Source organism: Gopherus evgoodei, unplaced genomic scaffold (genome assembly GCF_007399415.2).
Source record: "Gopherus evgoodei ecotype Sinaloan lineage unplaced genomic scaffold, rGopEvg1_v1.p scaffold_43_arrow_ctg1, whole genome shotgun sequence".
Lineage (NCBI taxonomy): Eukaryota > Metazoa > Chordata > Testudines > Testudinidae > Gopherus > Gopherus evgoodei.
In genome coordinates, this window is record NW_022060064.1 from 791,356 (window position 1) to 803,929 (window position 12,574).

The window sequence follows — 12,574 nt, forward strand, 5'->3', positions numbered from 1 at the left end:
GTTAAATCGATTTAACTCTGTACCCGTCCACACTACAAGGCACTTTAAATCGATTTTAAGGGCTCTTAAAATCGATTTCTGTACTCCTCCCCAACGAGAGGAGTAACCCTAAAATCGATATTACTATATCGATTTAGGGTTAGTGTGGATGGAAATCAAAGTTATTGATCTCATTCCTTTCATGTAGCTACCCAGAGTGCACCGCTCCGGAAAGCGATGGTAGCCTAGGACCATGGACGCACACCACCAAATTAATGTGCCCTAGCGTGGACGCATAAAATCGATTTTATAATATCGGTTTTATAAAACCGGTTTTAGTAATTTCGATTTTATGCTGTAGTGTAGACGTAGCCTAAGGAATTATACAGTCTGTGCCAGGCCTAAGGGGAAAAGAAGCCTGCTCTACACCACCTTGAACCTGTCACTGAAATCTTCTAACTTCAATTCTCACTTCCTAGGCAATCTAACTTAAACCTATGTTTTTAACAGACGTGTTTTTCTGCTCCTGTCCTCCCCCAGATCAGATGCCGTTACCCCATGCTTAGCAGCCTCGTCAACTTCAAGGAAAACCAAGTGCTAAACAAAAACACCACTGTCCAAATAACGGGACAGCTAATCAGTCCAAATCAAAAGATTCAAGCTTCAGCTTCTGTGGAGGCAGCTATGCTTCAAAATCCCCGACAGTGGGTAAGGACTGAGACATGTTATTGATATGCATTACGTTCCTCTTTCTGCTGTTTTATGTAATATCAGCTGTAGCTACCTGAGAGAAATTATTTCCTATTGCCTGGCTGTATGCCTCCTTAGGCTGGCATTCAGTTAACTGAAATCACATGCAGCACGGGAGAACAATTTACAGCTTCTAAAAAACAGGATTAATTTTCTTTACAGCCAAAGAAATTGGTCATGCCCTGAACGCTACTTAGAACCACAGTTATGCAGGATAACTAGTTGAACCACAAAGCATTTTAGACATTTATATTTTGCATGAAACCCCCATTCAAATCCAAATTGATCTTCAACACTATGAAAGGAAACATATTAACCGGTAGGACTTAAGTTGATTTTATTTAAATGCTACCAAATGACGACGTACCCTGGGCCTTCCAGCACCCTACAGTGTTTAACAGGCAGAATAATGTTTTAGGAGTGATTGTGAACCGAACCGCCTCTTACTTTTCAAAAAAATCAAAGTGTGATTTTGGCTTTTATTATATATTCTCTTATTTAACCTGATTGTGGATTTTAGAAAAACTAGGAGTACAGATCAGTCTGCTCCAGTGGTCACCAAACAGTTAATCCTAGAGACTCTCCCAGCCGCGAGCCGGGTGGGTGGGAGGAGCAAGCACCGCCTCCACAGCTTCCATTGGCCACGGTTCCCCATTCCTAGCCAATGGGAGTTGCCTGAGGTAAGCGTGGCCTGGCAGGAGACCGCACCCCACTCCTGACCCCCGCCTCCCGGAGCCAGTACCCCATACTCCCTCCTGCACCCGGAACTCCCCTGCCCCAGCCCTGATCCCCCACCCAGAGCCAGAATCCCATACCTCCTCCTGCACCGCAACTCCCCTGCCCCCTCCCAAAGCCAGCACCCCATATCTCCTCCTGCCCCTGCCCAGACACCCCGCTTCCCAGACCCAGCACCCCATATCCCTCCTGCACCCCAAAGCCCCCTGCCCCAGCCCTGATCCCCCCTCCTGGAGCCAGCACCGCATATCCCCTCCTGCACCCTGAACCACCTGCCCCAGCCCTGACCGCCCTCCCAGAGCCAGCACCCTAAACCCCCTACCCCTGCCCAACCACCCCACACCTCCTCCTGCACCCCATCTCTGCCACAGCCCGGAGCCTCTTCCTGTTCTCAAACTCCCCCCCAGAGCTTGCACCCCCTCTCCCCTGCCCCAGCCTCAGTCCGGAGTCCTCCCCACATTGCAAACCCCTCAGCCACAGCCCAGAGCCCACACCCCCTCCCAAATCCCAACCCCCAGCCTGGTGAAAGTGAGTGAGGGTGGGGAAGAGCCAGTGATGGAAGAGGGGGGAATGGAGTGAGTGGGGTGGTGGGGTTTCGGGGAAGGGATGGGATTGATCCTGGGTTGCCCTTAAATTCAAAAAGTGATCTTGGGCATAAAAAAGTTTGCTAACTAGTGGGGAGAGGGATAGCTGAGTGGTTTGAGCATTGGCTTAGTTAAACCATAGGTTGTGAGTTCAATCTTTGAGAGGGGGCTAGCTGGGGATAGGTCCTGGTTTGAGTAGGTGGTGGGACTAGATACCCTAGTAATACATAGTCCTGCCATGAGTGCAGAGGATCTCTAGCAATCCCTTACAGTCCTATAATTTTGTGACTGATATAAAGCTAAGAACTTATCTAGACAGCAAAATCTAAGGTGTTTGTACCATTATCAGGTACTGGGACACCCATTTTTCAGACACCCAGGATATCAATCTCCCCATGACTGTTTTGGGAAGGGAATTCTATTAATTTTCTTTTCCAGTGGTTTATCCCCCAACATTTCCTATAAAGTTTTTGGTCAAGTAATACTAAAAATGCTCTGGAATCCGGGGGAGGGGTCTCCAAAGTCAGTTTAATGTACTGCAAAATCTGGACAGCAGGGAGTGCAGCTCACGTCTGTGTTTCCTAAACATCTAAAAGGCACCAAAGTTTTTAAAGTGGCCCGGGAGAAGAGGAGAGGAGGCGGGGCGGGACACACGCAGGCCTAAAACCTCCACAGCAGCAGCAGCGAGCAGGGCCTTTTCAGCAAAAATAAATACCAGATATGTAGTGGCAGTAACTGAAATGACCTTTTCTCCCCATCTCTCACAATTTCCTTTCTGTCCCCCCCCCCAAAAAAAATCCCCTACCCCGCAAAAGTCAAACTCCCCTTCAAGCCCAGCTATATGTATCCCACTGAGGATATAATATCCAGGGCTGGACTTAGCTAGTGATGTGAAAGGCGGTCCAGTACTAGGGTGCTGGCTGTCAGGTTTAAAATAGAGGGATGCCTAGATGGGGGGCCGGGGGTGGAGGAGAGAGCAAGAGGAAGTAACTGATGAAGAGGGTCTGGGGTTAAGAAGCCCTGGAAATAGGGACTGAAGCTCCATTCTGTATCCATAGGAAGTTCAGAGTAGCTAAAAAGATGGCAGTGGTGGGATTTGAACCCACGTCTCCGAAGAGACTGGAGCCTTAATCCAGCACCTTAGACCGCTCGGCCACACTACCAGCTAAAAAGAGAACCACCTGCCTGCTCCTCTCCCTATGAGGACTTGTCTTCACTACGGTGTAAACTGGAGGAGGGACCCCCCCAGCCCTCAGCAGCTCAGGGGAGTTTCTGGTAACAGAAAGAATTTCTTGCTCACAAAAAATGCAGCAGAGAATCTGATGATTCCAGGAGCCTGGGGAAATGGACCTGGGGAGACAGGTCAGGTTGCTAGGAAGATAACAGGATGCTGACCCCCTCAGGAAAGGGATAGCTAAGAAGACAGAAAAGATCCGATTGCCTCTATATCAATCCATGGTACTCTATATCAATCCAGAGCACGCCATACGTCCTCCTGCACCCTGAGCCCCCCTGCCCCAGCCCTGGGCCAGCATCCCATACTCCCTCCTGCACCCTGAACCCTGCTGCCCCCCCTTCCAGCGCGAGCACCCCATACCGCCTTCTGCCCCAGCCCTGATCCCCCGCCTCCCAAAGCCAGCATCCCATAGCTCCTCCTGCCCCTGCCCAGACCCCCACAGCATTTGCAGCAGTCCCTCCATCTGTCTGGGAGGGAGGCCACACACCCCTCGCTACATACATCTTTATCTTGACTATACATGCAGATCTGGTCGCCCCATCTCAAAGACGATATATTGGAATTGGGAAAGGTACAGAAAAGGGTAACAAAAAATGCTGAGGGTCATGGAACAGCGTCCATATGAGGTGAGATTAATAAGACTGGGGGCTGGTTTACACTGGGGGGGATCGATCTAAGATACACAACTTCAGCTGCGTGACTAGCGTAGCTGAAGTCGAAGTATCTTCGATCGAGTTACCTACCGTCCTCACGGTGCGGGATCGATGTCCGCGGCTCCCCCTGTCGACTCCGCTACCACCATTCGCGTTGGTGGAGTTCTGGAGTCGACAGGCAAATCGATTGCTACCCGCCGATACGGCCGGTAGTGAAGACATACCCTGGGATAGTTCAACTTGGAAAAGAGATGACTATACATACAATATAACTATACACACACACACACACACACACACACACCATGATGGGGTCTAAATTAGTTGTTATCACTCAATAAAGAGAATTTGGAGTCACTGTGGACAGTTCTCTGAAATCATCCACTCAATGAGCAGTGGCAGTCAAGAAAGTGAACAGAAAGTCCGGAATCATTAAGAAAGGGATAGATAATAGGACAGAAAATATCCTATTGCCTCTATATACATCCACGGGACGCCCACACCTTGAATACGGCGTGCAGATGTGATCACCCCAGATCAAAAAAAGATATATTGGCATTGCAGAAAGGTTCAGAAAAGGGCAACAAAAATGATTAGGGGTATGGAACAGCTTCTGTATGCAGAGAGATTAATAAGCCTGGGACTTTTCAGCTTGGAAAAGAGGCAACTAAAGGGGGATATGCTAGAGGTCTCTAAAATCATGAGTGGTGTGGAGAAAGTAAATAAGGAAGTATTATTTACTCCTTCCCATAATACAAGCAAAAGGGGCCACCAAATGAAATTAATAGGTAGCAGGTTTAAAACAAACACGAGAAAGTATTTTTTTCACGCAACACACTGTCAACCTGTGGAACTCCTTGCCAGAGGGTTCGTAAAGGCCAATACTATAACAGGGTTCAAAAAAGAACTAGATAAGTTCATGGAGCATAGGTCCACCAATGGCCATTAGCCAGGATGGACAGGAATGGTGTCCCTAGCCTCTGTTTGCCAGAAGTTGGGATTGGGTGACAGAGCATGGATCACTTGATGATAACTTGTTCTGTTCATTCTCTTTGTGGGCACCTGCCATTGGCCACTGTCAGAGGACAGGAGTCTGGGCTAGATGGACCTTTGGTATGATCCAGTGTGGCCGTTCTTATGTTCTCACGGCTAAGGAGGGATATGCCAGCGGTCTATGAAATCAGGACGGATGTAGAGAAAGTAAATATGGAAGTGTTATTTACTCCTCATAACACAAGAACTGTTACCCAATGAAAGCAATAGGCAGCAGGTTTAAAACAAATACGAAAGGAAGTATTTCTTCACTCGCTATACAGTCAACTTGTCGAATTCCTTGCCAGGGGATGTTGTGAAGGCCAAGATTATAACAGGGTTCAAAAGAGAACTAGATAAATTGATGGAGGACAGGTCCATCAATGGCTATTAGCCAGGATGGGCAGGGATGCAAAACAACGCTCTGAAGTGTCCCTAGCCTCTGTTTGCCAGAAGCTGGGAATGGGCAACAGGAGATGGATCACTTCCTTCTGGGCCAGAAGACAGGATACCGGGCTAGCTGGACTTTTGGTCTGACCCAGTATAGCTGTTCTTCTATTCTTAGAAAGTGGGTGAGGGGCACTGAAGGTCCAGATGGGGAATGTCCCAAACTCCCTGTGACGGAGCAGGGAGCAGGGCGGACTTGACTTGGGAATGTTGCAGGGAGGTTACATTGGGGATGAGAGGAAATCTACCTTTGCTGTAACCTGGACCAGAAAGGGGGTTGGGAGAATTCACACCGTCTGCCTAGGGAGACTGAACAAAGGACTTTTAGTTTCTGGGTGTTACAACGCAGGGAACCCCAAGGCTGGGGTCTAAGCTCCCTGAACCCCCAGAAGGACTTGATTGAGGGGGCCTGGTGGTGCCTCCAAGCTGTGCTGTAGCCTGTGTTCCTATTGTCCAATAAACCTTCTGTCTTACCGGCTGGCTGAGAGTCACTGTGAATCCCAGGAAGAGGGGTGCAGGGCCCTGACTCCCCCACACTCCGTGACACTCCCCAATGCCACTGACAGCTGAGCTCTTCCTACCCATTGAAGCCAGGAGAGACAGTGGGTGTTGGGAGAGTTTGTACCCACATAACTGACAGAGCCAAGCCAGGGGCAAAGAAACGTCTGCTTCAGTCACCAGGTCTCTGTTTCTATTGCTCACTCCCTCTCTCCCCTTCTCTGACAAGGAGCATCAGTAAGAAAAGAAAAGGTTAAAACACGTGCTAGGTGGTGGCCAGGTTTGGATGACAAATTCAAAACCACCGCAGTGTGACACTGACACTATCAGATTCTGACCTTTCATTGACAACGTCATCGATAAATGTTTCCATCTAAGGTGCCACAAGTGCTCCTGTTCTTTCAATGAAGTATGTTGCTATGATTACTTCAGTGCTGCTCCTTCTGGCTGGTTTATAGACTCATAGACTCTAGGACTGGAAGGGACCTCGAGAGGTCATCAAGTCCAGTCCCCTGCCCTCATGGCAGGACCAAATACTGTCTAGACCATCCCTGATAGACATTTATCTAACCTATTCTTAAATATCTCCAGAGATGGAGATTCCACAACTTCCCTAGGCAATCTATTCCAGTGTTTAACTACCCTGACAGTTAGGAACTTTTTCCTGATGTCCAACCTGAATCTCCCTTGCTGCAGTTTAAGCCCATTGCTTCTTGTTCTATCACTGGAGGCTAAGATGAACAAGTTTTCTCCCTCCTCCTGATGACACCCTTTTAGATACCTGAAAACTGCTATCATGTCCCCTCTCAGTCTTCTCTTTTCCAAACTAAACAAACCCAATTCCTTCAGCCTTCCTTCATAGGTCACGTTGTCAAGACCTTTAATCATTCTCGTTGCTCTTCTCTGGACCCTCTCCAATTTCTCCACATCCCTCCTGAAATGCAGGGCCCAGAACTGGACACAATACTCCAGTTGAGGCCTAACCAGCACAGAGTAGAGCGGAAAAATGACTTCTCGTGTCTTGTTTACAACACACCTGTTAATGCATCCCAGAATCACGTTTGCTTTTTTTGCAACAGTATCACGCTGTTGACTCATATTTAGCTTGTGGTCCACTATGACCCCCAGATCTCCTTCTGCCATACTCCTTCCTAGACAGTCTCTTCCCATTCTGTATGTGTGAAACTGATTGTTCCTTCCTAAGTGGAGCACTTTGCATTTGTCTTTATTGAACTTCATCCGGTTCACCTCAGACCATTTCTCCAATTTGTCCAGATCATTTTGAATTTTGACCCTGCGTTATTGCGTTATTTGGAACCTGCACCGAAAATTACACCCTTCCTGGGAGCAAGATTCAGAACTGCCCAAGGAAACCCGAGTGAGTTTCAAATGCAACACAGGCAGGGAGGCAAGGAGACAGCTCTCTGAGCTCCTCCCTTGTCACAGGGAGTGGGATCTAGTAGGTTAGAGCCACGGGGGGGAAGCTAAGAGTCAAAACACCTAGGTTCTAACCCTGCTAATGTGGGGACAGTGGGGACCAGTGGTTAGACCTCAGGCTGCGAGTCAGAACTCCTGGGCTCTAGTACTGGTTGTGGGGGTGGAGTGGGGTCTAAGTGAGTTAGAGCAGGAGTGGCTGGGAACCAGGACTCCTGGGTTCTATTCCTCATTGAGTGGGGCCACCGAAGAATGAAGCCAGGGCAGTAGAGCAGCTGAAGTGCTGCCGATTACGGCTCCCCTCCACCCCCCGGTAGTGGCGGTTGTAGTCACCAGGCGGGGCTCAGAGGCTTCGGCAGCACTTTAGCGGTGGATTCTTCACTCTCTCCAAGTCTTTCTCTGCACTGAAGGACCCGCCCCGAAGACCCGGATCCAGTGGAAGACTAGCCGCTGAAGTGCTGCCAAAACCCTGCAGCGGCTCATGGGGCCCCTGCGGGGCCTGGGGCAAATTGCCCCACTTGCCCCCACCCAGGCGGCCCTGGGGAGGGGAGGTTTCTGAGAGCCGGGATAGAGATGGAGATTTTAATGAAATGGGGAGAGGCCAAAGTAGGGCCTTTAGCTGGAGCAAAGGGGAAAGATTTTGGTGCAGTTTCATTTTATCCAGCCTCACATTCTGTGGTCCCTGGTGACCCCCCCCGCCCCGCCCCCGGCAACATGTGACCTAGAACCTCCCCACTGGCCAAGCCATCTGTGACTCCTGAGACAGCCCCACTGGTCTGGCCCTCCTCCCCACTGCAAAACTGCAGAGCCCCCAGCACTCCCTCTCCTAGCTGGATCTCCTGGCAGCCAGAGCTCTCCGCAGAACTGCCGTGGTTGCTCTCCTGGGTGTCTGGCCAAGGACAGCTACTGGCTTCTCCTGAGAATGCAGCTGAGAAATGACTTTTACCACGTGTTAACGCAGCGCAAACCGCCCCCTCCATTCTGGCTCAATGTCAAAAGTTCCCCATGTCTCCATGGAAGACAATTTTTAAATCCCAGATGTGTAGAGGGGCCATTTCCCACCTCTCTTGCACACACAAGCACAGTTCTCTTTGCGCGGATGGATGAACAGCAAGATCTTTCTCTGTCCCTTGTGCAAAGCAGAGTGTGAAAGTCCGTGGAACCTTTCTCTTCTGCAACAGAAACAGAGGACAAACCGAGAGGGCCTGGGCACATCCAGTACATCCTGGCAGCGAGATGTTCAGTCCCCGACTGCTTTATGCTGCTATTGTTATGTCATGGAATGCCTCTGGGATGGGGCAAGAGCTGAGTTCACTCCATGTTGAGGGGAAATAAAGGACCTCGAACCGCTGTGCCCAATATCACAAATTGTCTTCCACGGAGACACTGGGAACATGTGACATGGAGCCAGGCTGGGAGGGTCGGGCTGCATTAACTCCTGGTATTTCTCCTTCTGCCATGTGGCTGGAGCTCCCCCAGGGAAAAAAATGGTGGTTGACAGCCTCCCTATCAGCACCTACCTCTCTATCTACAACTAGATCCACCTCATTAACCATCGAAACAGGCTAACCCTGCTGCAGATAGAAGGGCAACTGGGAGCGACTCTTTGCTGTACAGCCATGGAAACACTGACCCGATTGCACTGAAGTGACTGTGCTGGGGAAAGCTGGACTTTACAGGCAGGTGGAAATAGCAGAAACACCTGGAGCGCCCCACACTGCTTCTGCCATGCAACTGACAATGGTTGGTTTGCGGTTAAGGGCCTGGCTCTGACTCAGAAAATTTGGATTCAGTTCCCAGTTTGGCCCCATTATTCTCTGTGCAAACACGGACAAATTGCATCATAGCTTCGGGCCTCAGTTTCCCCATCTGTAAAATGGGATCTGCCTCCCACACTTTGTCTATTTCGCCTGTGAGCTCTTGAGAGCAAGGGCTCGCTCTCTCTCTCATTATGAATTGTACAACACCTGGCAGATGTGGTCTCCTCTCACAAAAGATAAAATGGCATTAGAAAAGGTTCAGAGAAGGGCCACTAAAATTATTAGGGGTTTGGAACGGTTCCCATATGAGGAGAGATTAAAGAGGCTAGGACTTTTCAGGCTGGAAAACAGGAGACTAAGGAGGATATGATAGAGGTATATAAAATCATGAGTGATGTGGAGAAAGTGAATAAGGAAAAGTTATTTACGTGTTCCCATAATACAAGAACTAGGGAACACCAAATGAAATTAATGGGCATCAGGTTTAAAACAAAAAAAAAGGACACAGGGCACAGGCAACCTGTGGAACTCCTTGCCTGAGGAGGTTGTGAAGGCCAGGACTACAACAGGGTTTAAAAGAGAACTGGATAAATTAATGGAGGTTAAGTCCATTAACAGTTATTAGCCAGGATGGGTAAGGAATGGTGTCCCTAGCCTCTGTTTGTCAGAGGATGGAGAAGGATGGCAGGAGAGAGATCACTTGAAAATTACGTTAGGTTCACTCCCTCTGGGGCACTTGGCATTGGTCACAGTTGACAAACAGGATACTGTGCTGGATGGACCTTTGGTCTGACCCAGTATGGCCGTTCTTATATTCTTAATCAGGGCCCCTACTCTTGGTCGGGGTCTCTGCAGTGCCCAGCACAACAGGGCCCCAATCTAGGAGCCCAACGATGGTACAAAAATCTCCCCTTTCATTTATTTGTGTTTAAAACTCCATTTTTAGCCTTTGAATTCGGGCAGAAAACATGGCCCAAGTGTCCCAGAAGAAAAACAAGAAAGAACTAACATTATTCCCAAAGGTAGCAGTTTTAAACATCTCATGATTTCTAAGCTGTCCTCTGGATTTTTGAGTCTGGTTATTGAGTGTTGGGAACTGCATCAATCATGTGTATTGTCGTTAATAACCATCTGCCCGGTTCCTGCTAGAGGAGATGTTTTTCACCCGTTCTCTCTTCGAGGGTGGCCAACAGAGCATGCAGAAGGTTGTGAGAGGTTCCTAGGAACATGATTCTTCTTTGCCCCTGCTAAGTAGGGCCACTTATAGTCTCGGCAATAGGGCTTCAGTCATGAGTATCATAGATTATTAGTGTAGGAAGGGACCTCAGGAGATCATCTAATCCAACCCCCTGCTCAAAGCAGGGCCAATCCCCAAATGGCCCCCTCAGGGATTGAACTCACAACCCTGGGCCTAGCAGGCCAATGCTCACTTGACCCAACTCCACTGCTTAGTGTGGTGGTGGACAACCTGCTGGGGACAGTGTATACCCAGGACAAATTATAGAGAGCAAAGTGGAACATCTGAGGGATTTTACATCAATTGTTGATATGAGGTAAACATCTGTGTGTATTTCACATCAATAGTTGATAAATGACTAGAGAGGAAATGGGCAACATTTGCAAACATTTTATATCCACGTTTAGGACTCTGAGAAAAGGGGGGGGCTGTTTGACTGGATTGTGGATGTCAGGCCAAGTGATGGTTCCCACCTCTGCCACCATTCACACGGGCAGAAGGGAGCCCTTTGAGGAGCTGATTTAAGAGGGCAAGGGAGAGGGAAGGGGATCTGGAAGGCTCTCTGGGTGAGGGAAGGGGGCAGCAGCAGGGGATGGGCATGTTACTGATGGCTGGGGGCAACTGTGTTGGTAATTAGGAGGAAGCAACTGGGATCGGGAAACCGGGGTCCGGGCAGTCCCCATGGTGGACACGTGCTCCTCCCTTCCCTGCCCTGGTAGAGAACGGGCATCTCAGCCCATCCCCACTCCATGGCCAGCCATGTTCTGGGGAATGACCCAGGGCAACAATTTCCCATCTAAACAAGGACAAATCGCTGTAGATAAAATGGGTGGGAAAATCCTCCACATCGGAGAGATTTTAAATTGACATTTGAGATTTATGGAGAGAACGGGGGAAAAATCAGGAGAGGGGAGAGAGCTGATCATTTGAGGGGAAAGGGGGAATCTCCCCGGATTTTATAGCTCCGTGTGAGATACTGTGGGTTTGCCTACACTTGCAGCTGTACAGCGCTGGGAGTTACAGCTGTCTTCGTACAGCTGTGTAGGAAAAGCGCTGCAGTGTGGCCACACTGACATCTACCAGCGCTGCAGTGTGGCCACATTTGCAGCATTTGCAGCGGTGTTGGGTGTGGTGCATTATGGGCAGCTATCCCAGCGTTCAGGTGAGATACTGAAAGAAAAAAAAGGGCAGAACTAGAGAGAATTTGTATCAGGGGGCGAGCGGAAAGTGGCACAAACAGGGACAGGATCCAATTAACTCACCTCTCCCTTTCCCACCCGCCACTTGTCCATCGCGGATTTCCTGGCTGCACAGAGACAGTTCAACCGCCCACCCCTCCATCGCGTCTCCCTGCACTGGCTTGCTCTCCCCTGCTGCTCACTCAACCCAGCTCTGGACTGCTCCAGGTCCGAGCCCAGCCCCAGCTCCATCCCCAGCCCCGCTCTGCTTCAGCACGGCTTCTACTGCTGCTCTGTCTCCAGCTCCCTGGGCTGCTTTTCGGGCTGCTCTGGTTTGCTCCAGCTCTGCTCCCAGCACAGGTCTGCTCCCTGGACTGCTTCTGTGACTCTGCTCCCAGCATTGATCTGCTTCCTGGGCTGCTTTTCTGGCCCGTGTGGATCTGGCACGGCTCTGCTCCCAGCTCAGCTCTGGCCCCTGCTCTCTCCTTAACTCAGCCCTACGCTGTCTGACCCAGGCAATTCCAGCTTACCTGGAGGATGGGACTCCCTGATTAGCCTGCCCGCCCTGTCGATCAGGCTGACCTGGAGCACTGACCTCGCTCCATTATTCCAGGGGACTGTCAGTCTCAGGGTCCTCATTTCCCATCAACCCATCCCTTTCTTTTGGTACTCAGAGCTAGCAATCAAAACACCCAAACAGAGGTGTAGAAAGGGGCCAACAGTCCCCTTACATAAACCAAACCCTTTTTAAAAATCTTTCCTCATAGGTCATGTGCTCTAAACTTTTTATCATTTTTGTTTCTCCTCCTCCGGACTTTCCCCAATTTCTCCACATCTTTCCTGAGACGTGGCACCCAGAACTGGCCACAATCCTCCTGTGCAGGCCTAAACAGTGCAGCGTGGAGCTGTCATAAACAGATAGTTAAGGGTTAATGTCTCTTTTACCTGTAAAGGGTTACAAGCAGTGAATCTGGACCACTTGACCAGAGGACCAATCAAAAGACAAGATACTTTCAAATCTCGGTAGAGGGAAGTCTTTGTGTGTGTGTG

At 49.6% G+C, this 12,574-nt stretch overlaps 1 non-coding gene across 1 annotated transcript; it reads right to left on the reverse strand.

Annotated features, from left to right (window-relative positions):
- Positions 1-3,129: 3,129 nt before the first annotated feature.
- TRNAL-AAG lies at positions 3,130-3,211 on the reverse strand. The gene has a single exon. It is a non-coding gene; the product is annotated as a tRNA-Leu (tRNA).
- Positions 3,212-12,574: the final 9,363 nt, after the last annotated feature.